The following is a 22,991-nucleotide window of genomic DNA, read 5'->3' on the forward strand; positions in this document are numbered from 1 at the left end:
TTCCGTCGTTCCCTTCGAAGCTCAGCGTGCAGTACAAAGAAGCGCAAGGTGGCAAGACGAGACCAGGTGGGGAGTAGCGACGCGGTCAGTCGAGATCATGTTGAAAGCGGGGCGCGGGGACGCAAATTGGCAGAAGACCGTAACGTCTTGGGGGAGCTGATAGTGAGTCAGCCCTTTTGTTGTTCCTCCGTAGCCAGAGTAGCTTGTAAACCGCGACCACTTCGGGTCCGGCTGAAAGTATGAGTCAGTCGTAAGCAATCGGGAACGGGAAGCCAGGAGAGCTTCCGTAGAAGTGAAATGTGTTTTGTTTTATTTTTGAACATTTGCAAATTGTCGTGATTTGAGACTAGGATTTCTTTCAATATGTAAGGTATGAACTCTGTTTATGATTTGTTTGGGAAGCTCGAGATTTGAAAGATGCGTTTTATGTAAACCTGTAGTCTCGCGAGGTGTTCATTAATAAGTATATAGGCTCTCTTTTTTTGTGTACGTGAGTAACCTGAACGTCAAGGTTATCGTTGAGAGGCCTGTCGTAACGCGCGTGTGTGTTATTTAACCTTCTTTCTTTTTAAATGTTTTTTGAATTTTAGGGTTAAGCGCGTAGATTTTCAGTAAGTGCGTGATTTGCACTGAGAAGAGCTCTTAGGTCCATTAGCGCGTGTCCTGTGCGGACGGAAGGAAGCAGAACGTTGATGACTGGGTTGCTCGTGTGTGTCGGGGGCAGCCGTATTCTGACTTCTCTAATACGCGTGCGAAGAGCTAGTTAGTAAAATACACATTTGTTAAGAGGTTCCTCTGTGTTGCGTAAGTTACGCAAGAGTGGTTGTTTGTTTAAGGAACGTGTCCTGTGTGGATTAAAGGAACAAATGTGAGTCAGCGTGATGAAAACGTTGTATGATGCAAGCACGTGTTCGAAATAGGGACCACAAACTTAGCGCGTCTGTGATGACGTACCTGTGGAGTTGGCCTGACGGTTCAGTGGCAGCAGTACATGAAATAAGTACGCCACTGCCATAGGGTAAGAACAGGCTGTTCGTGAAGTTAAGCTGCTGAAGTTATGATTGAGTATTGGTGTTTGAAAGGCTTCGGTTTAATTCTGCGTAAACCTTTACTCTTCTGCAGCGCGACGGTCGGGTTTGGTCGAACTCAGGAGGAATGTGAACGCTCGCTTTGGTGGCACGAAATTATGGGGCAAAATTTGGGATTTCCAGTTGAGTGACTTGCATGGAAATTGTGATAGGAGGCCTGGTGGGTTAGCAGCTAATACCGGGCATTTGAACGCTGAGCGGTATTGTGTTGCCGGGTCGACTCTTCTGTGCCAGTTGTTGTGAGATGGTTGAAGGCATTCCAAGTACGCAGGGGTTGCAGAGAGCAAAGCCGTCATCTTGCTCGCCAGCCATCCTCTTCCTGCCCAGTGGTTGCCAGCACTGGCCAGGCGAGATTTTCCGGGCCATGGAGGAGCTGTTAGGAATGGCCGTACGGGGTGGCAACGTGCCAGCTTTCAGCCCGCTGCACGTGTTCCAAGCACCCCAGACGAGGCGCCTTCTGAGAACTACGGATGACCGGTGGCCACGTGGCGCGCGGTCAGCTCTGGAATGTGGTGCGCCGCCGCGCCACCCGGGACGGTGCACAGTTCTACGAGGCCCTCGGTCGACGACACCGCGGGCTATGCTGTACGGAGAGTTCTACAAAGCCCTCTGATGTCGACTCCGGAGCCTTTGTGTGTGGGCCAAACGGCGGGGCGCTGGCAAGTTTACAATGATTGGACGAACATTCCCGACCACTCGTGCTCCGTCCACGCCGAACGATGACGTCAAGCGGAGGCTTATAAGCAGCGTTTGCCGGCTGCTAGAGCGTGCTCGTGTCGTGCTCGTCGTTCGGAGCTGAGTGCTCGTTGTTATGCTGAAAATGTAGTAGTGAGCTGTGTGCTCGAATGCTGTTTGCTGAATGTTAATCTTGCGGGCTCCATATGGGAGTCGCGCTAGACTGCCAATGTATCTTGTCTTAAAATATGTTAATATGTAAATAAATCCTGTTCACCGAATTCATCTCTACGACCTTCGACTCCTTCAAATGGTGGCAGCGGCGAGGTAGTCCGACGAGTCCTACATCTGCTTGACAGCGGTATGATCGTCCGACAACTCTGACAGCATTAACAACGCTAACCGCATGTTGGGCCACTCGCGCCGTAACTTCGCTAGCTCACCTTCTAACCTAAAACACCTACTCTGTAAAACTCTTAATAGTTCCTGAATTAGGATGCGCTGCTTCGGTATGGGATCCTGGCCAGGATAACCTGAAAGAAGCCTTAGAACTTGTCCAAAACAACTCAGTTCGATTTATCTTTTCTATTTATAATAGAACAGCGAGCATGTCTTCCATGAAACATAACCTTAGTCTTGATTTGCTTTCTATTCGACGTACAATTGCGCGTATAGCACGCTTTCATATAGGATTTATCATCATCCTACACTGCACACGCAATTCTTTACAAGACCCCATTATGTATCACAGCGTGTTGATCACCGTCATAAAGTTGGGACCTATCTATGTCACGCAAAGCATTTTCCCCAGTCTTTTTCCTTCGCACATGTATAGATTGGAACCACCTTCACGCTGATGTCTTAAATATTACTGTTAACAGCCTTTTTCGTGAAACTTTAGCTAACATTGTATAACCGGGAATTTCTTTCTTGTAACACAGCAGCTAACATTTTATGGAAGAACCCTCTTGTATTCTAGCATTGTGTTTTGTTCATATTAATCGCTGCATTTTCTTTACTTCCTATGTACCACATTTTCTTTTGTACTGCTCCCCTCTATAATGCATCTGGCCTTGAGGGTATGATAAATAAATAAATAAATAAATAAATAAATAAATAAATAAATAAATAAATAAATCTCTGGTATAAATTCAGAGCAGTTCAGCTTGTGTCCATGTGATAAATAAACTAAGCAAGAATTCAAACATAAGAACTGTCCAATTCCTCACGCCCTCGCCTATAAATACGACCTATACTTGGGTAACAGCACATGCCGTAGCTGCGCTTCGAGCAATCATAGACTTTTAAAGTGAAGTAAATTATGGGGTTTTACGTGCCAAAACCACGATCTGATTATGAGGCACACCGTAGTGGGGGACTCCGGAACAATTTTGTCCACCAGGGGTTCTTTAACGTGACCTAAATCTATGTGCACGGGTGTTTTCGCATTCACTTTTTTTCGTGTTTATCTTCGAATACACGCCATCTGACGCATTCACAAGATACGACAGCTGCTTCTAAGGAAACGGGTTGGTGTTTCTTCCCTTTCAGAGCGTGCGCAGTGGAGCGTCGATTTGAATAATGCACCCTGGCTTCAAGTTCTTGCACTGAGGTTGAACGCCTATCTCGTCCGACTAAAGGAGAACTCATGCTGTTCGCAGTCTTTTGGCTAAAATGTAAGCACCATTTAATCTGAAGCACTATTACATTGGAAGCACGCGCATTTATATTGATGGACCAAAGAAGGCGTCGGAATAAAAATCTCCATTTGTAATTCCATCGCTCGGTATATGCCATGACTGCTGTCTTTAGCATGGTACATTTTCAATGACAGCAAAACTCGTTTTCTTTTTCGAGGAGGAAGAGGGGGGGGGCATTGACTATTCAAGTGAAGGTGACACTTACCCATTAATGCTTGCCACGTTTTTGCCCACGTGACCTAACCCAATGGTGATATAACAAATTTCATAAAAAATAGCTGCACTGCATATCTGGAAATTTCTTTTTGGCATACCAAGAAACCTTGAATGTGGCATTCCTGGTGATGCCCTTAAATCCTCTCCTGTTGCATAAACTCAGTTTCCGAGAGCTGGGGGGTGCTATGCAGGATGAGCCGAGTTTCTCGTTCGCACGAGCTTTAGCCGAGCTTGCTCGATGGCAGTCAGTGAACGGAGAAAACATGAAACGCGCCAAAATAGCAGGCAAAAAAAAAAAGATGGCGAGAAGAAGCCGCGTATGACAACATGAGCGCCCCCTGCGCGGCACACTGCTTCCGCGTTTCAAGCACGCAAGGCTGCGCAACGAAACGCGCCAGCGCCGCGTATCTTTATCGACGTACTATAGCATTTAGCAATACCGTGACTGTCCCGCTGTCTGTCTGCACACTTGCCGTGAGCCGCCTGCGATGCCTTTCTCGGGCGCGTCTTGGGCGTGCCTCCTCTTTCGGGAATTGTCGGTACTCTGTCGAATGCGAACAGGGAACGCGGCGCATTCTTGCACCTGCACTTTCCCTAAGTCTAATACGTTAAAATACAACAAATAAAATAACAAACATTTTCTTTCTTTAGGTATCTGTTTTTCGTTTTGAATGCTATAAGTTTCTGATGACGAACGGATATCGAGCGAATCATTAAATTTTGCACTTTTTGCCATGAGTGGCGACAGTGAGGCGAAAGCTTACAAGCGTATACATTCTAGAGGGTCTCACGCACAAGGGAGTTCATACGGTGAACAGTCGCCAGGGGCGCTGCCGTGCCATTCTCGATAAAGTCAGTCATCACAATGATCTGACCACTATCTGTCCATTAGGCAACTCAGCGCCGCGGCATGGGTGTTCACTGCAGGAGCTTCACTGAGGCTATAGTAAGGCCGTCGCTTTATCCACTAGAAAATTCGTCAGCCCTTCTACTCTGTGAAGAAGGGCCAGCAGCGAAGCTGTGCTGTGTTTTGCCTCAATCGGTGCATCTACTTATATTATTATTATTATTATTATTATTATTATTATTATTATTATTATTATTATTATTATTATTATTATTATTATTATTATTATTATTATTATTATTGAAGGACACCACAGACAACGAATACATCTTTTGACTTTGGACTGATTTACGTATTCTTATTCTTTTAGGAAGTCGTGACGTGTGCAAGCACCGCCGCATGGCGGATGAGAATTCCGCAATATTTGCAACTTCACTATTAACTACGTAATTAAGAAAAGTAGATGAAACATGGCGTAATATTAGAGTCGTTTTAGCGGCTACTTGTCATTTAATTTGTTTCGGGATAGTTTCGATGAAACAAGAGTTACAGCCGTTTTCTGTAACCATACTCCTTCCGTAGACGGCCATGTATTGACAGCAGACGGGAATTCTGTAACGTTTACAATTTCAATATGAACTAATTGTGACAAGTAAATGGAACTCGGTGTAATGATAGAGTCGTTTTAGCGGCCAATGTCCGTATTTTTTTTCACAAGGTACCTTCGTTAGATATAGAGACACAAAGCATTCGTGAGAAATAGGAGATGGAAATTTTTTCATGTCGACGCGACGCGTAGATGCACGGACATGAACCACCACCGGAAGGTAGCTATACAGTGTACAGCTTCGCTGTAAAACGACGCTCTAGCTATAGAAACGGGCGCAAGCGATCAAGTTGCAACTGCTGTCGCTGTAAAATGACAGTATCGTATTCTAGGGTCCGTAGTTACGCAGCACTGTGGTGCCGCAGTTTATCTGTGTGCGCGAAGCCTCTGCGATGCATTGGAAAGAAGGACACAGTGCAAGAAAAAAAAAAGAAAAACAAGGACACGAGAGAATGACATGCACACAGCGCTGTGTGCGTGTCGCTCTCTCGTGTCCTGGTCTTTTTTTGCGCTGTGTCCTTTTTCGCAAAAAATCACCAACAAGCCGAAGCTTTCGCGCTAAGATGCACTGCGAAGAAGAGCGTGCTGCCCAGTGAAACAATTCAGCGCTTGTCATCGCTTGACCAGTGAAAGTTCCTCTGTGTGCATGTACGCAGTATTTGAGTACATTGTGCTTGCCAATTCCAAGGTGCTTGCCGATTGCCTCTGCGGGAGCTAACAGCGATCGCAGATGGATGTCGCAACGACACGACAGTAATGGCATTTTGGCAGTTTAGACCCCTTGCGTGCAGTTATGAAGTGAGACTTCATGAAGGGCAAAAATAGGCATCCACCAGAATTGTAGCACGAAGCTACAAAGGAAGCCCATACGGGTTTCTCAGAAAGAAAATCTCGCAGTTGAAGAAAAATTCGTCCTAGTCTGGGACTCGAACCTGGGACCAACGCCTTTCTGGGGCGGGCGCTCTACTATCTGAGCTAACCAGGAGAGGGTGCCTATTTGCAATTCTATATCACTAGTATTATGAAATATACTCATACATGGCTAACTCGCATTGATTCGCGTTCAAGCATACGCATTTAAGCATGCGCGTATGCTGACACCATTATCATCACCATTATCATCACCATACCCGGCGAAAGCCTCACGGTTTCTCTGATCCATCGCTCCATGATGAAGTGGCGTATTCAGGGATAACGAAAACAATACAGCGCACAAGCAACAACGGACACCAAAGAAAACACGTGGAACGCGGGAGATGGAAATTCAAGACGATGACCAACACGAGAACAAGGTGAGAGCAGGAGCCAACGTTTTGATAAGTGGACTTGTCTTTTGCAAGTCACCATGTGGCCTTTTTTTGCGGTGAAAATCCTTCACGAGGCCTGTCCTTTCAGTCTACCGGGTGTCCTAAATGTTTAAAAATCACCTGTGGCTGATAGCATAATTCTAGCCATTTAGCTGGATTATTCAAAGAGGCGGACATTACTTGCACGATAAATAAAAATGCATGTTCAACGAATCAACAAAATATATTATTTACCTTTTAATTAATTACGTTACGGCACATATTGCTATTTCCGAACTGCTGCCGGTGACTTCACCAGGTGTAACCACTTTGGACAAATTTTCAGGATGACACCAGTTTCGAGATATTCATTCCCAATGTGTGCGACAAAATGCATAGGCGTTTCAGTCACTTCTGTCGTTCAATGTATAAAATTACGGTTTCTTAAATACTTAAGTGGAACAATAGTGCATCTTTACTGAAAGTTTCACGGCCGATATCTCGAAACCCGTTCGATCTTTAGAATTCGTTCCAAGTGTATACGCATTGCAAGCTCACAGATTAAAATACGAAAATTGCATCGTGCGAGAAAGGAATTAACTTAGAACTTAATTAGTTCGTTTTTGCTAATTATGTCATTGTGCATTTCGATTTTTCGTGCGAATATTGTCCGCCGCTTCCAGTGATCCAGCTCAAGAGCTACAATTGCACTATCCGACACTGACGAAAAAAAGAAATTCTGTAGGGTCTAAAAAAAAAAAAACCGCATAGAAAAGTTGCCTGGACCGTGGAACAACATGTCACTGCAGACGTCTTCATACAGCAGGAATTCTCTGTAACTTGTTGCAGGGACTACTGGGAGCTCACTCATTAAGTAATCGGTGCCAGATGAGACGAAACATTGTTATCAGATGAAACGAAAAGCTGTTGTTGGCATTCGCTTGCTGCGTGTATGACCAACGACGCAGCAAACTCTGTGTGTTAAGTGAGCCGCTGTCCATGTTCAGCGTGTGACTATGCTTTTGATTCCGCACCTAAGCGAGTTGTAAACTTTGTTGCTGTCCACGTACAGCTGCAAATCGAGGCCACTTAGCAGGCTTTAACCGCAAGAATGTTTTATGCCCCTCACAGAAAGGGCTCAACCTCGTCGGCGAGGTGATCTATGGTGGTTTGGAACAACTGCAAGGCATAATATGTGCGGTTGGTGAGAGTGGCACAATAAGCTACTACTTCTGCACATCCGTCACGCTGGTTATACGTTGCTGTACACGCAAATTATACGTTCGGAAAATAGGTGCACAGCGTTTACATTGAATGACCGTGGGACGATAAGGCATTGCACACTGCGAAGGTGCTGCGGGCACATATAACTCCATGCGAATAGCAAAACAATGTACCTAGTACTAAAAGGCGTCAAAGGACGCATGATATATTCGCAATATTATTGCGACGTTATGAATTCAGCCAATTGACTCAAGGGAAAAAGGCGCTCCACCGAAAGCGGGGCTCAGTAACCTTCAGTTCATTAGGCCACAAACTAATAGAATGGCTACCAGGTATACGTTGCAAATAAACTGCCATAAGAAAGGAACAAGGGCAATTCACGGCTGCAAACGTCTGGCTGTCAGTTTCCTTTCTTTTTCTTTTTTTATCTAAACCATGAACACATACGCAGCCTTTGCCGCGATCAAAGTCGGTGGGCCGAGCTTTTTCCTTACTTGTGCTTTGGTTGTCTTGCCGGAACGCTCCATATAGAGTCCAGTGGGTCGAAGAGTTCCTGCTGGCTGGCTCCGAGCTGTTAATCAATTCTCGCCTCTGCGTGAATGATTGATCGATCGAAAGACGGCCGCTTTTCACGCAGTGTTAGCCCCTAGCACGTTGCCGTGTACGCACGGTTCATGGCTTGCAGCTGCCGCTGGAACGTTGACACGCATGGATGAGCCTGATGGGGCCGGTACAGATACATGGTGGTGAGACAAGGGGAAATCGAGAGTGAATAACACAGACCAAGAAAGAATACGATCTAGATGCGGCTTAGACATAACGGACCCCATTTATAAGCAATACATGACGCTAGATCGAATGCTTACAATTTTGCTTATAAATGGCCGGACAATTTACACGAATGAAGTTGTGCTTTCGAGTTGTATTTGCTCTCGCTTGCTCGTCAGGGGAAAGTAGGGGAAAGAAGTACTCAGCTGGTTGGTTGTGCCTGCCTCAGTGATTAGTTAACAAGCGGTGCGAAAGAGGCAGACAGAGTGCCTCGAGTTATGTGGTTTGTGAGAGAACGTAATGGAGCAGACAGGGCAAAGACAAAGGAAAAAATAAAAAGAAAAGTGGTTGAAACACATGTCATCATAACGGTTAGTGGAAATGAGGAGGGGTGCCATAAAAAAACGAAAGTAAATATCATATCTGTACCACTCTACCTTTCTATCATAGTATATATATGTAGATGCCAACACTTATTACCGTCAAACATTTCTTCAAGCACACGTTGTAAGTAAAAACAAATTACTGTGTGCAATTCAAATTTGTGCTCACAGGCCGCTATGTGATTATGAAGCGGCAGGTTCCTTGCTAAAGTATACAATTCAATTCAGGAAGCATAATTAGTTTTCTTGCATGTATCATATTTAATTTATTAGTTTTCGCTAATTCGCAAGTGAAATTTAAGTTCTATATTCATTAAGCCTTATCCACCTGTGTTTTTACCAGTCCCCTTATATGTATTAGCCACAAGATCGAAGGATACCAACAGCAATAAAAGGGCTCTAGACTTCATGGAGAAATCTAGAATACACTCTTAATCAGTAGCTATAAAGAAGCAAGGAAAACAGCCCAAAAATACTGTAACCGCTTACCACTTACTAGGAACCCCAGCCTCAGTTCTAAAGTCGCTTTACACTTAACCCTTAGTAATACGCCGTATATATTTTGCAAAAGTCCTGAAATTTTATGCGTGGTTTGCGTAAATTAGGTGGTTAGAAATGGTTTGCAACCAATTTCACTTCTCTAAGCCAAACCTTCATTAAAAAGAAAGTAGGACGTATTTGTCCCACTCACACTGGAGGGTCTTTCGAAAAGTGAAGACGCATGCGACCCACGGACTCTTCAGGGTCCTAATGCAAAATGATTTCTGATTACTTCCTTCGTAAAATAGAAGTATTTAAATGTTTAGTGTCGTATGCGTAAATTAGGTGCTTAGGGGTAGTTTGAAACTAATTTCACTTCTATACAAGACGTTTACTTTCTAAGAAGTGGCACGTATACACGTCCCACTGACAATAAATGGCTGTTTTGAAAAATTAAACTCGTTTGGCCCTGTGAATGTCTAGGATTTGAATGAAAAATCACGCCTAGCAACTTCTCTCATTAAATAGACCGAAGCACGACAGACAAAGTGGCACAGCGGAGACCGTACACAAAATGTATGTGCGCACTTCTCGCCTATGCGTCGAGTACCTAGTGGCATCAGCGCCTTTCTTTTTTGCGCCTGCATGTTTTTGCTCGTGCATTCACGAGGGCAAGTTTTGCTGACTAGATATCGCCTCAAGATACAAAAAAGCGTGCTCACTGCGAGCTAAAGCTGTAAATGTAAATGCCCGAAAGAGGAATAACTAATCGGACATTTGAGAACCTTGCCTTCGGGAGCACATGTGGGCCAAAGTTAGGAAGCGTTCGAAAATTAAAAGAATTTTCCTAGCCATTGCACACTTGTAACCACTTAGTACCCGCACCAAAAACTTTTCTCGCATGAAAAGTGCACAAATTTTGGGATAGAAGTCAGCATCGCCCAATTTGCCTAAATGTGCCCATTTACTGCTGAAAAGCGTCGTCGCGCACACCCCAAAGAAGGACGTATGTATATGTGCCATTGTCCTACAAAGGGTTGAAGATTGTTAGATGGATGAAAAGAGGTCCATTCGTTGCTGTTCACGAACGGCAGTTTATTTGTCGCATGAAAAGGAGATACTAGAGAAATTTAGGTCAACGTTTATCGTCCGCGCCGCTCAGATCAGTATACATCCTTAGAATTTGCACACCACCACACAGCGGGAACGCAAATGCGTGTGCGTGCAGCGCTCATACCTGCAACGTAAGGCAGAACTCTGCCTTCCGTTGGTAGGAAAGAAAATTTTTCGACAAAACTAACATTTCTGCATTCTGTACGACCGCAAAGTAGTTCTCTGAAAAACACAACCTGGGGCACTATAACGTGAAGCTATTCCAAACTTTTCTATTCCAATTCTGCAATCAGCCCTCTGCGATTTGTCAAAAACTTTTTTAGCCATGCCCCCACTTTGCCTGTCTGTCACACGACGGCACGATAACTGCGGTAACTCCCCATCTGATATGAGGTGTACACACTGATTATGCATAATTTGATGGAACAAAAGAAAAATAGTTGTTTCTGATTCGACGCCTTTTCGCCATTAGCCCTCTGGTAATGGTCAAAAGCTTTCGGGCTGCATGCACCCACTTCACCTGCCTGTCACGCGACGTCACAAAACCGCGAAAACTCACCGTGTAAAAGTGACGTGTACGTGTTGAAGATGCATTAGTATGCCGAACAAAACTCAATTTTTTTCTGAATAGCCGAAGGCTGCCCCGTTCCGAAAGGAATAAAAGATGGCTGCCGCCGATCGCTCAGGCACTGGCTACTCGCACCTGTCAGAGAGCATTGGTTTATTTGCGTATAATAAACTTCTCGCGTGGCCGTGTAACGTTTTTGAGCACTTCTGGTACATTTACGACCTCTCTCTTCCAACTCTTATTCGCTGAGAATCCGTTTTAGCGGCATTAACCTTCCGTTGTACGCCGCCGCGATTTTCGACCAGCCGCTGCACGCGAAGTAAGGGAAAGCGGACCAATCGCAGACGCCAACACCACCCTCTTTATCCGGTTATCTATTTTCAGTGCCCTGGCTCGGCTCCATCGAAACGCTCTCCACTTGAGCCTCTTCTCGCCTCCTGGCAACCAATTACAAGCGAAAAACCCCTCAACGTAGGCAATGTTATTAATTTTGAAAGTGAAGAAAAGTCATCTCTTATAAACTAGGAGAGTGTTTGATTGGGCTGTTCAGGCAGCGCTGCGGGTCACCACCTGATGAATGTGGAAGTGCAGGGATATTTGAAAAAAACAAAATTCATAGAGAAAGGAAGATGTAAGAGGGAAAGGGAAATAATGGAGGCTTATTACATTAGAAAGGAAGGATATAAATGTGCAAGCGCTACCTCTCTTGCCTTGTCGGAAAAAGAAATAGTTTTTTTTGCATGAAATATTATGATGTTGATTTGCAGATGTGCTTGCGATTGGTGTACGTATGTCTATGCTGAAAAATCTATAAAATGGCTGGAGAATTTCAAATAATCTTCCATTTGGCAGTCAGCGCTTGTCTGTGGTATTTGTTTGCTCGTGTCCTTGTTTTATTCGCGATGTTCAACTTCAGTTCTATATATGAACCAACTAGCGCACATCAAAATCTTATGTAGCGTTCCTACTTAAAGGACACAGTAAACGTAAAGCACTGCTGTGGAACTGGCGTCCATCTTGTCTACCTTTTATTCTCACTTTCTTCTTCTCTTCTCCTGAACCCAGACTCCTGCGCTTCTTCATCTTCTATTCCAAGGCTCATACCGCTTCACCCTTCCAGGTTTCTTTTGCTAACCCCTCCTGGGGTAATACTTGAAAACGTTTCCAATCGAAGCACATTCAACTGAGCCACGTTCGCCAATGTACCACACAGTCTTCAATATTCCTTTCTGAGTGGCCGTCTTTGTCACAGAGTAAGGACCATAAAATTTGGCATTGGATTCTCTTACTCCTTTCCTAACTAGAATGAGGTCGGTGACTTGAATGTCTGGAATATCTGAGCAATGTCTCTTGTCAAAATTTTTTTTCATTCGTTTACGGTACCTCTCCTCCTGCGATTTCTGTTTCCTTTCCTCGACGATCTGGAGATTTTCTAACAGCCCAAGTTCACGGTCCGCCTGAAGAATAGGGGTTTCTCCTGAAGAAGCGAATTGCGGGCTGCATCCCAAGCCGCTGGTGTAGGAGCGATTGTGATGTCTTACAGCTGCTTCTAAAGAGCATTTCCAACCACCAGGGAAACTATCGTACATCCTGATGTATTGTTTAACATCTCGTATAGCACGCTCTGCAAGCCCATTCGCTGCGGGATGGTATGGCGCACAGAACTGGATTGATATATTATGGTCTCGAGCCCATCTTGCTAGCTTTTCGCTCTTGAACGCTGGACCGTTGTCACATACAATTGTCTTGGTTGTCCTAAACATATCCCGTTCGAGAAGGGCGATGACACTATTCGCATCTTCTTTTCCTGCCCGTGCCGCGACCATCCTGGTGCATTCATCTATGGCCAGAAGAAAAGCTTGCGTTTTTCGGACTCCTTCTCGTTTCTTATTTAGCTCGGCGAAATCCAGGTGTATAACTTCAAAAGGCACGTTTGAGTGGCAAGGTATTATCATGGCGTCCGTAGGCTGCTTATATTTCACTTTGTTGATTTGACAAATGTGGCATGAACGAACGTATCGATTGACGTCGTCTTTCATGTGAGGCCACGTAAATCTCTTGACTAGCTTGTTGTAGGTGCGCCAAAATCCATCGTGTCCTCCAGATTCTGGGCTATCGTGGTACAAATAAAGCACCCTGGAAACCAGCGTTGGCGGGACTTGATAGCGACCTTCCCTAAAAATCAATTGTTCAGTGCCTTCCCACAATTTAATTTCATTGATTTCTGCCGATTGTTCGTTGTTAGCCTGTATCATCAGTCTAGACAATGCATCTGCATCAGTCAAAAGGGGTCCAGGTCTGTGGGAGATGGTGAAATCGAACTGCTGCAAATAGTTCACCCATCTGGCGATACGTCCCTTAGGTTGGGTCATATTCAAGAGATGAGTGAGGGCTTGGTGATCGGTGAACAAAGTAAACTTCGCACCTTCTAGGTACGTACGGAAGTACTGAATTGCTTTGAGGACTGCAAGAGCTTCCTTTTCAGTAGTGGTGTAGTTGACTTCAGGTGGCTTGAGGGTGTACCTGTAGTAACCTACTACGTGTCGCTTTTCTCGGCCGGATGCTTCTGGACATTTCTGGTACAAGACTGCACCTGTCCCATAGTGTGAGGCGTCGGTATTCAGTTCAAAGGGTAAAGTGAAATCTGGTATGCGTAGAATAGGGTCAGCAGATATTCTGTGCACCAGATCACGGTAGACTCTCTCACATTCCTCATTCCACTCAAATGGAACTTCTTTCTGTGTTAGGCGCGTGAGGCATCTTGTTTTGATGGCAAAGTCTTTTATGAAGGGCCTGAAATGTCCTGCTAATCCCAAAAATACACGCAATGAGTGTACGTCATATGGTTTTACCAGTTGGGATATCCTCTCGACGGACTCTTCTTTCGTGCTTTTGGTAGTCCCATCAAAGACTCTTCCAAGAAACACCACTTTTCTTTGAAAGAACGCACTTTTCTTAAAATTAACCTTGAGGTGTGCCAAGCTCAAGGCATTTAATACCTGGGACAGGTGTGCCTGATGCTCCGTCTCTGTTTTGGAGAAGACGATAATATCGTCTATGTACACGTTACAAAAGACACCTAGGAAAGGCTTCAGGACTTCGTTCATAATCTTCTGGAACCATGCTGGTGAGTTTTTCCAGCCGAAAGGAAGCCGGTTATACTCGTACAGGTCGAAGGGCGTGATAAAAGCAGTGTGCATTTTTGTTTCTTCGGTTAGCGGGATCTGCCAGAAACCTTTGCACAAGTCAATACGTGAAAAACATCGGCAACCACCTGTCTCATCTATAATCGTGTCTATCTTCGGCATGGGAAATGGTATAAGTTCTGTCTGTCGGTTGAGAACCCTGTAATCTGTGCACAGTCTGAAAGTTCCATCTTCTTTCGGCGCAATAGTTATGGGAGAGGCGAAGGGTGACACCGAAGGCCGGATTATATTGGCGTCTAGCATCTCCTGCAATTCCTTCTTCAACCATATCTTGCGCTCTCTTGACATGTTGTAAGGTGATTTTCGGATGACGGTCTTGTCGGTGAGTTCGAAAGGCACCTTGTGTGACGTCATCGCCGGTGGATAGCTTCCTATGCATACTAGTTCAGGATAGGTCGTTGCAATATCCTCCGCGCAATTGACAACTCGCAGGTTATCCTTTCTATCCGGCTGTGTCTCTTGCCTTGATAGTCCTTCCACTAAAACCGCATCGTCCCAGTATACGTTGATTTTTAGTTTCTTTATATCTGGTCTGGATAGCAGAAAGTCATACGTCACCCCCTCAATCACCAGTACTTCACTCGCTATTTCATGACCTTGGAACTCGATGTTTACTGAGGCCCACTGATTATGCATTGTCACTTTTCCATCGTAGCCTTGCACCCGTAGTACTCTTCCACTATGCAGGTGACTTGCATCTACCAGCTTGGCATTTATTATAGACACAGAAGCACCGCTGTCAACCAAAGCCATCATGTGTCTGTTTCCCACTTTCACAGGGATGTGAAGTAGGCTAGAGCAAGTTAAATAAACAGTCTCAGTTGTGGTCATCGGGTCGGACTGATCACCCTTGTTTATCAGTTTTTTGTCGTCGGAGCCTCTTCAGCGTACGAAAGTAGGGGAACAGGGTCGCTGTCGATGTTATGCACCCGACCTCTGGGAGCGCGCCAACCCAAGCTCTCTGTGCCGCCTGCAAGGCGGCGCGGTTCTCGCTGATTACGGCTTGACCAATCCGTGCCGGACCGTGTGAAGTGACCGCTTGAGCTAGCGTTTATATTTTCTTCTGAAGTAAATGATATGTCGTGAAGGCACTCCAGGAGCCCGTCCATAGTTTTAGGTGACCGTAGTTGCACTTGCTTCAGGACTTGCGCGTGCAGTCCGTGCATTATTAGTGCTACTACGGCACACGGAGGAAGCATAGGCTCGGCCAGCTTTAAAAGACGGCATTTGTCAAAGAAATACTCTACGAGGGAGCCTTGCTTGAATTTGAAATTAAGCGCGGCGTCCCACCTTTGCACTGGGTTGCTTCGGAATGTCGTCAAGAATTTTTCTTTCCACTGATTCCAAGAGTTGCCAGCCTCTTCAATAATGTGCAAATCATACCACTTCCGTGCAACACCGCTTAAGTAACTACGCATGTTAGTAATCTTGTCCTCATTAGAGTCCCAGTTGTTCTTTCCAGCGGCATATTCATAGAATTCAAGCCAACCTTCTGGACTTGATGACATGCCGTCGAATGCATCAGGTTCTACAAATTTAGTCACTGGCTTCTCAGCGTTTAAAGAGCTTATAAGCGATGTCACCAGCTGGTTTTGTTGCGAAATCTGTTCTTGTTGTAGCCGAAGTGCTTTCAAAACGAGGCTCACCTCTTCCGTCGACGACTGTGATCCAGAGTCCTTCCGACGCATCGGTTGAAGAACTAATTCGTCGAAGATCACCAGAGGCAAGTTCACGTTCACAGCACCCTTCCGACGTAGTTCATCAGGGTCCATGGAAGCCTTCTCTAAAACCAGGTTCATGAGTTCTGCCGAGTTGAGTTCGCGAGGTAGTTCCACCGCTGGTTCATCTTCAGCTTGGTATCTCGAAAAGATGATCTTGTCCGCGGAGGTCTCCTCAAGGAAAAATCTCACCCACATGTTGGAGTTCGCTGTCGGCTGCGCCAAAATAATGTAGCGTTCCTACTTAAAGGACACAGTAAACGTAAAGCACTGCTGTGGAACTGGCGTCCATCTTGTCTACCTTTTATTCTCACTTTCTTCTTCTCTTCTCCTGAACCCAGACTCCTGCGCTTCTTCATCTTCTATTCCAAGGCTCATACCGCTTCATCTTACTAATGCAAATTTCTTCTACAATTGGCTCCTTCCTCTCTTCACCAGCTTTGCAAGACCCAGCATACGTATGTGTCGACCTCATCGCCATAACTACGTGCCAGTCACGTTCCTTGGGCTACTACCTGAGAATGTCCCTGCACTCCCATATTTGAAGAAACAAAATTCATAGGGAAAGGAAAATGTAAGAGGGAAAGGGAAATATTATAGGTTTATTACATTAGAAATGAAGGAGATAAATGTGTAAGTGCTATCTCTCTTGCGTTGTCTCGAAAAGAAATAGTTTTTTTTTTGCATGAAAGATTATGATGTTGCTGATTTGCAGATGTGTTTGCGACTGGTGTACGCATGCCTATGCTGAAAAAAGGTATAAAATGGCTGGAGAATTTCAAGTAAGCTTCCAGTTGGCAGTCAGCGCTTGTCTGTGGTATTTCTTTCCTCGTGTCCTTGTTTTATTTGCGCTGTTTAACCTCAGTTCTGAAAATACATGTGCGCCGGACAAGCATAAAGCGAGTTGCTACATCATGCACACTTCACGTGACCACCCAGTGACTTGCCTCTGATAGAGTCCGCACGTGTCCGGAGCCAATATTGCCGTGTTTACGCAACTCGTCTGTGGCCCCTGCCTGCATGTTGAATGGCTGTGCGCTCATTAAAGTCTTCTTCTGTTTATGTCTATATTGGTAGGCGACCACATCCTTGGCGCTCTTATTGTGAAGAGTGGACCCATACTTTTTTTGTCCTGCCTACTTCCTGCCAACTGCACGAATACACACAGCCAGCTCATGGCTATATCTCTAAGGCACACGGACTTGTTAATGGAAGAGCGCATAATATTAGACGGTTTCATTAAAGAGGTGTAATGTCTAAGTGATTGTAACACATTAGTTGTTGCATATGAGCATACGCAAGACGCAATGAAGGTAGCCAAATAAGTGGCCTTAGGTGCTTAAAAGAGACCTAACCATCACTTATCTCCTGGGGGCGGACGCGTTATTCATGCACAGTGCTATGACGCACATTCACGCTTGGCAGTTTCAGTGAGCAAGGCCTTGTGCGCCACACAAACTCCGAGACGGTTGGCATAAGTTCACATTTGTCGGAGGTCATAGCAGGCGATACTAATGCCGATGATGACGAAGTTGTATGCCTTCTATGACGTTGTATGTAAGTAAGGTGTTCTTGAAAACGGTGCCCGTTGTGAGCGCCGGCTGCTGTAGCAGTAAATAAAGTTAGCTGACAGCGCAGTCGCTGAAGTTTGCTGATGCTTTATTATTAAAGCGAAGCTTTGTTTGCCTACCTTCCCGGGTGGGACGTAGAACTGCTGCTGTCTGCTGATGAGTCTATCCGTATGTCGGTGGAAATATTTGCGGAGATGTAGGTTATATGTGCGCCGAATGCAAGTAAGAGCAAACGGGCTTATATAACCCCTGTATGGTCACCGACAAAGTAGTGCCAGTAAGCACACCTCTGTTCTGCGTAATGAAAAAAACAATTGGTACATAAAACCTGCACAGATAATGTTAGCTCATACGTACCTATAAAGCACACCGGCCTCTTAATGGAACAGTGTGTTATATATACTCAATGGATTAATTTATTTACCTGTTTTTATTTGAATGAGCCGTACGGTACGTGTCATTGGGTGTGTTCATTCTTGGGCAATCCTCCAGATTGGGTATATACCATGCGACTGTTGTACAAGAGGAACAGAATCGTACAGAATTTTTATATGCTGCTAGATGAGTGTCGTAATTCTCTCTGCATACACCTGTCATCGCCACTCTTCCCTCTACAAACATCATATATATCTATCCTCTTCGTGATGTCGCCGTACAAACGTCTGACACTGCGCATCCGCCTGATATGGTACTTGCTTTGGGGCGTAGCTTGAGAGTTGTGTAGGGCATTAAAAGAACATTGCATGAATGTACACATTGCATAGAATGAACGTTAATCACTTGTATGCATCAGATTTACTTCTACTACCTTTTATTAACTATACTAAAGCTTCACTTCGCATACATTCCAACATGTGCGTTAGACCTGTATACTTTTTTTTTGGTTTCGCTTCTTTGAAGGCGTTGACTCTTCCGCAAGACAAAAAAATTCGGCAGAACTTATCTCATGATGAGTGTCGACGTTAGTGCCATTAGCATTGAAGCAATGCATTGACACAACGTATTGTAACCGCTGAAAGGGCGGTTGCAATATGAGGCATGTATGATTTTGTATGAGTCTTGTGTGCAGCCGGGCTCGTCTTTCGCGCTCCTCACTGAACACACTGCGCCAACTAGTGGCGCCGCGGCGAAGTTCCCGCATCACATCATCACATCACTTCACTTTATTACCTTAAAGACCCCGGTTTGTCGGTATTACATGAGGGGTGGGTTTACAAATCAAGGTTACAGAGAGTGATCTTCATGAGAAACAAATGTAGTTAAGTTGTCCGCAAAAGTTGATGAACATGTGATGGCTGCAATGTCACGGGGAAGGCCATTCCAGTCCACTGCTGTGCGAAGAAAAAATGAGGCCGCAAAAGTAGTGGTGCGAGCACGTGCGCGTGCGATTGAGTAAGGAAATGCAGAGAGTGTGTGAATATATGAGGTGATTGTTCTTACGTTTTATGGCATTTTTAAAAATAGCCTGTTGCTGACAACATAGTTCCAGACCTTGAGCTGGATTATTTCGAGAGGCGGACATTACTTCCACGAGAAAGCGAAACAGATGTCCAACCAATTAACAAAAGTTCACTAATTAACTTCTTAATCAATTGCATGACGGTGCATATTTCAGTTTACGAAGTGTAGCTGAGGAGTTTCCGAGGTGCATCCTCTGGGAATGAATTTTCAGAGCAACGCCAGTTCGGAGATATGCGCCATCGAACTCGCCCTAAAAATGCACTGTTGTTCCGCTTACTCTCTTTTTAAACAAAACGCTATTTTATGCATTGAAGCACAACGCCCATGTATTTTGTCCCACACTTTGGGAAATAATATATAAAAAATGATGCCAACCTGGAAATTCATTTCAAATGAATACGTCTTGCGAACAGACCGGCTGCAATTCGTAAGTTGCAGTATGTGACGTAAGGTCGTTACCTAAGAAGCGGTTCAATGAACAGCAGCACATACCTTGTGCCACAAATCCGGTGACTCCAGTTGGTGCGCGGGCAAACGGTTAGGGACATAAATTAATCCTCAGACAGCCCCCGAAAGGGGGTGAAGTACCCTAAGAATGCCAATCACATTAAATACACTAAGGTAATATTGCTGCGCCAAGATGTGTATTGTACAAATTTGGCCTATTCTGGGCGTTCAGCTGAAGCACGATCCTGGGGAATGCATGCAATACAATGTTGAATGCATTACAAACCTCCGTCTTTATCACAAGTACTGTCAATACCCTGTCGACGTTTACCGCCGTTTCGTTGTTCCCTCTACTTCAAACCTCTCTCAATGTTACGTCACCGCATTGTAAGTCAATATAGATATCCGGCGTGAATGGGCACTTCAATCATCTGGCTGTGCATGAGGGCGACATTCTCTAAACTTCCATCAGTCAACGCAGTGCCTTGACTTCCCGGAGAGGACAGCAGCTTCGCATTTGGACTGAAGTAGGCACTGCGATTCCTTTAAGCTCCTTGACGAATGCGGAGTTCTATAGTTTTGTTATCAAGCATTTTCATAATTTACTTGAAAGCGCTGAAGCGGAGAAGTTTAATGAGACAACTGCTCTCTGCAGAAAAAAATTCAGTGCCCTTCCTCTCTGTGAAGAGGATTTCCAGCGAAGCTTTACTGTGTGATAATTATATTGGTTGAATAAAGACACATACGCATAACTTCGTTGTTGTTCGCGTCTTTTAATTTTCTTACTTCGTCACCATGGTGACCATTGCTTCTTAGTCACTGTGATATACTGCAATCGGTTGCGCTTGCACACTAGCCACGTTCTTGCCGAATGTCAGATCGATACACGACCAGTGATTCGTGGTCGGCACATTCACTTCAGTATAACACCTCACTCGAAACCTTTCCAACATGAAGGAGATTAACCACTTCCCATCGTTTCACCAAAATTTCACCAAAGAGAGGGCTGTGCGAACGGAAAACGTGCGAACGTGCGAACGCGGGTGAAAGTGTAGTATCTGTTCTTATCAGCTTATTATCTGATACGGGTTGTATTTATACCTAAGATATTAAACTTATTGTTGAAAGTTAGCGGAGTGCTTAAAGCCTTCTTGACCTACACTGCGGGTCGGCCCGGTATTGCACTATCTTCGGTATCGGCCCACGTATGGGGAGAAATTCTCAATCTACATGGCTCGATAACGCACACATCTTTTTCCAGAACCTAGCCATATATGTCTTCGCTGTAAAAGTCGGGGAATGTTATGCTGACTGGTTTAGTACTTTTCTATTCGGTCCTCTTTCTGTTGAGTTTGTGGGTTTAGTCAATTGTGATGAATCTACTAACTTCGCAACTAGTGCTCGTAATTGCCACTTGTGCCCAGCCATAACAGCAGAAAGGAGGGTGGCGCAGAAAAGTAATGTTAAGTCAAAATCACTGTCTCATAATTCAAACACGATTCCACGCAGCAAATGAACGCATAAGAGAGGTATCGCTGTCGGCGTCGAAGTGACACAGTGATGCACCAAGCAAATGCCACAATGCAGCATTCGTGACTCTGGTACTTAATTTTGCGTGATAAAAATAAAGCGTGCACTATTTTATACGTGTTGTAGTTCTTTATATGTAGTTGTGTTATGCATATACAAATATTTATGCACGTTGTTATTTCTGTTTGGTACGCTGTATTGCCGTTGAAGCTCTCCTCGCGGCAACACGTACATATCACAAGGCACAGTAGGCTGCTTTTTAAGCGCCTATTTTGCGATTATGAAGAGAGTGTAAGCTTAGTGCTGTCCGGTAAACAGATGCGCGAACTTTTTAGCATGCACGTGTATGTTGTCACAGGCGCTGGTGGTTTGTGATACGCAGGTGAAGATGCGATGACCAGTGTTTGAGCAACGCTGTGGCTGCAACGTTATGGCGCGCGCACAAGTCGACCCGATCTCTAACGTTGCATGTGCTGTTCTTGAACCTGCCGTTTATGAATACGTACGATTTTCTCGCGCAACAATATAAACATTTACTAATTATTTTGAAAGATAGCTGGGCTGGTATAATGTAATGATTCGATTCAAATGCTACACCTTTTCAAGCTACGTCAGTGGACGGAGCGGCGCTACGATTACGTTATTGCCAGGACCAGGTTGTCGTGTGAGGTGGGTCTTAAAAAAGGAATATAGCCGGGGAAAAGGAATCGCTGCATTATAAAGGCCCTGAGCCCATGTTTACAATTTTTTTAAGCGTAACTGCCATTTGCGATTGGCCATTGCTGCAGTGATGACGGATGTCATTCCAACCATCGCTATCATGAGTGGTGGATTGTCTATGCCTGCCAAGAAGGACACGCTTTTACGTAAGCAAATGCCAATACTGGTGAAAGACAGAGCGTATTGACAACTCCCGCTTCCAACTAAACAACTTATTGCGTTCCAACTTAACTCGCCCGCTATTAAAATTGAAAATTGTGCCCTTTTGTGGACCACCCTGGTAGCCTGTTCACAGCAAAGTGTCGTCAAAGTTATAACTGTACATACATCTGCATAGCAAATAAACTGGAACGCGGAGGACCAGCTATTTGTTTAGAAGAAAGGTCCTGCAACTGATTATGTAGGCAGCTCGCGGTACGAATATATCTTATGAGTGTATTTCTTTTCCACGAGGCTAGGCGCAGGATGAAGTCATGCATGGAAAAGGAAAAATGTTGCCTGGGCGGGCGAGCGGCCTTTTGTTCGAGGCGCCTTCAATTTTATGCTCTTTCTATAGCACTCTGCGTGACGCTGGAAGTGCAGATGTCCATGAATTGGAACATCGCCGTTCGTTCCAGCAGGTAAACGCAAGTTCCTCTGACAGGAAGAAAATAACAGAGCATGGTTTGTTCGAGGATAGTGCGCGTGTGTGGCACTGAGGAACAAAGTGATTTGAAAAGAATGAAAGCGGTAGAGAAAAGCACTGCAGAAGGTTCGCGTTCATGATGTGTGTGTCTTTTCTTTTTTATCGTGTATACCCACGGTACACTTCATTTATCTGTGCATCGCAAACTGCACACAGCATGGAAGCTCTCTTCCGTACACAAATTGATGTGGAAATGTCAGCAGAGTGTAAGGGACTTTATTTTCTTAAATTATTCCGGCGACATATACAACAGTTAACGAGAAATGCAGCAGCAACAACTTACAGGCCTCTTTGTAGAATCTGTGGAGGAGGATGACAGGCGGCAATGGCCTGTCGCGAAGTTTCTGCGAATGCTTCGAGATTTTTCCAAATATTTCAAGCGCTTCAAATATTCATCAAGTGGAAGATTTGAATAGTTGAGTGGGCTTCTCGAAGTACACTAGACTCTACGCTCCTCGCACACCTTCGAGTTCGTTTACCTATCAGGGCAATCATACTCTCTCCTTACATCTAGCTAACGCGTCGTGTTTACGTAGCGGTTAGCGCGCCGAGCTCCAGTCCCGCTACACCTTCGCTTTGCGATGGCGATTCGATGCTCATTTTGCGTCACTAGTAAGCGGGGTTTCCCCTTTGCTCTGTCCTGGGGACATCCAGGACAAACACCAGGAACTGGACAAATACGCCACAGAAACAGCTCG

General features: G+C 44.9%; 1 protein-coding gene and 1 pseudogene across 3 annotated transcripts in view; both read left to right on the forward strand.

Moving 5' to 3' along the window:
- Positions 1-3,428, forward strand: part of LOC135920800 (proline-rich antigen-like) — a 224,553-nt gene extending 221,125 nt beyond the window's left edge. For 2 of the 3 annotated variants that reach the window (XR_011507937.1, XR_011507950.1), the window contains exon 6: positions 3,315-3,413. The gene's annotated coding sequence lies outside the window, so the exon portion shown is untranslated. Of the gene's footprint in view, positions 1-3,314 lie in introns of all 3 variants that reach the window. The other variant, XR_011507942.1, reaches the window with a different exon arrangement.
- Positions 3,429-20,394: 16,966 nt separating this feature from the next.
- LOC135920811 (U2 spliceosomal RNA) lies at positions 20,395-20,568 on the forward strand (annotated as a pseudogene).
- Positions 20,569-22,991: the final 2,423 nt, after the last annotated feature.

Source organism: Dermacentor albipictus, chromosome 1 (assembly GCF_038994185.2).
Source record: "Dermacentor albipictus isolate Rhodes 1998 colony chromosome 1, USDA_Dalb.pri_finalv2, whole genome shotgun sequence".
In the NCBI taxonomy this organism is placed as follows: domain Eukaryota; kingdom Metazoa; phylum Arthropoda; class Arachnida; order Ixodida; family Ixodidae; genus Dermacentor; species Dermacentor albipictus.